This window comes from Peromyscus californicus, unplaced genomic scaffold (assembly GCF_007827085.1).
Source record: "Peromyscus californicus insignis strain IS unplaced genomic scaffold, ASM782708v3 Scaffold_10__1_contigs__length_136768540, whole genome shotgun sequence".
Lineage (NCBI taxonomy): Eukaryota > Metazoa > Chordata > Mammalia > Rodentia > Cricetidae > Peromyscus > Peromyscus californicus.
Genome location: NW_026294391.1, coordinates 81,739,023 through 81,741,308, shown reverse-complemented (window position 1 = coordinate 81,741,308; position 2,286 = coordinate 81,739,023). Strand labels below are relative to the sequence as shown.

At 41.3% G+C, this 2,286-nt stretch overlaps 1 pseudogene; it reads left to right on the top strand.

The window, feature by feature from the left end:
- The first annotated feature begins 697 nt into the window (after positions 1–697).
- On the top strand, positions 698–1,779 carry LOC128117056 (fructose-bisphosphate aldolase A-like; annotated as a pseudogene).
- Positions 1,780–2,286: the final 507 nt, after the last annotated feature.

Genomic DNA, 2,286 nt, shown 5'->3' with positions numbered 1-2,286 from the left:
CAGGAGACTTCCTGTATTTTCCTTTCTCATCTTTACAATAGGAATATTCTTTATTTATTATTTCAATTTTCACTTTTTGGACTTATAATCAGTTCTTTCAATGTCTTGTCTACTTTTCATTTTCTGTCAGAATAAGGATCCACAAAAGATATTTTTTGGTCTCTTTAGCTCTCTTGTAAAACCACTGGCTAAGCCCATAATCATTTCATTCAGGATACTATTTTAGTATTTCTTTTTTTCTCTATTCAATCTCTGGGTGAGAAAAAGACAGAATCTGAAACTTTGATGAAGTTATTGATAACCATTTCTTCAGTGATCCTTGATAGCCAAGTCAATAATTCTGATTTCTGTGAGATATTTAGTTATTTTGCATGGGTAAAATATATGCTGTATATACATAATGTCCCTTGATCATCTTCAATAGGCCTCAAGTAAATTACACTTGGTTTCACTTTTCCTCTCAGTAATAGTGTGAGTACATTCTGATCCCTAAGTAGCACATCAACTGAGATACTGCAATATGATAATAAATATGATAACAACAACAATATTCTAATAAGCATGTATCTCTTCTGACTGGACTTCGTTCCCTTTTGAAATGTAAAGGAATATATACCCACTTGTATGTTATTTTTCCTTCTAATAATAGTCAAAACAACCCCCCTCCAGCTGAATAGATTGCATTCTCTTAGAAAGCATGGCAGAATGGGATTCTAATGATCCTAGACACATTTGCTCCTCAATCCTTTCGCCTACCCACTGCCATACCCAGCAGACCCACCCTCTCCTGTGCCAGGAACATGCTGCCCTTGACACTTTGCCCTAATCATACCCAGAACTGACCCTGGAGGAGAAGGTGCTGACATCCATTGCTCACCAAATTGTAGCTCTAGGCAAAGGCATCCTGGCTGTAGGTGTGTCTACAGGAAGCATTGTCAAGTGGCTGCAGTCCATTGGCACTGAGAACAGCAGGGAGACTAGGTGCTTCTACTGCCAGCTGCTGCTGACTTCTGATGACCATGAGAATCCCTGAATTGGGTGCGGGGATGGGGTGATCCTCTTCCATGAGACACTGTACCAGAAGGCAGATGATGGATGTCCCTTCACTCAAGTTATCAAGTTCATGGGTAGTGTTGTGAGCATTAAGTTAGATAAGAGTGTGCTGCCCCTGGCAGGAATGAATAGTGAGACCACCACCTATGACTGGATGGACTGTTTGAATGCTGTGCCCAGTATAAGAAGAATGGAGCTGACTTTGCCAAGTAGCGTTTTGTGCTAAAGATTGGGGAACATATACCCCCAGTCCTTGAATTCATTGGTTTGTTACACCAGCATCTGTCAGCAGAATGGCAATATACCCATTCTGTTTCCTGAAATCCTCCCTAATAGGGACCATGGCTTGAAGTACAGTCAGTGTGTAATTAAGAAGGTACTGGCAGCCATCTACAAGGCTCTGAGTGACGACCATATCTACTGAAAAGCACATTGCTGAAGCCCAACATAGTCATCCTAGGTCATGCTTGTACCCAGAGATTTTCCAATGAGGAGATTTCCATTGCAACTGTCACAACACTTTATTCAACAGTGCCTCCTGCTGTTCCTGGGGTCGTGAGGGCAGAGTGAGGAAAAGGAATCCATCAACCTCAATGCTATCAACAAGTATCTGCTGCTAAATCCATAGACATTCTCTTACGACTAAGCCCTGCAGGCTTCTGCTCTAAAGCCTTGGGGAAGGGGAAGGAGAACCTGAAGGCTGCCCAGGAGGAGTACATCAAATGAGCCATGGACAACAGCCTTACTTGTCAAGGAAATTATACCTCAAGTGGTCAGTCCAGGCTGCAGCCAGTGACTCCTTCTTCTCTAACCATGCCTACTAGGCAAAGTTTGCCCCATCAACAATCCAGTCCCCTGCCTACCAACTAGATATTGAAGAGGGGGCTGTCAGTCTCTTTCCCATTACTCTTGGTGCCCTGGTGACAGATGTGTGGTGTTGTTTGTGAATGCTAATTCTGCCATACCTTCCAGCTCACTGCCAAGAAACAACTATTTAAGGGGGCAAAATAATTATCAACAAAAAAAAAATTTAGTCTCTATCAACAAATTAGGTTCTTTTCTTGAAACCATATTCAATCATCACATAATTAAATATATGAACCTGACCTCTTATTTACAAAACCAGATTGTTCAAGGTCACACAGTAAATTTGAGAATTAGACCCAGAGTATAGATAATTTGATATCCTTGTGCATGTTTCCTAAACCACTACAACAAAATGATCATTGTCAA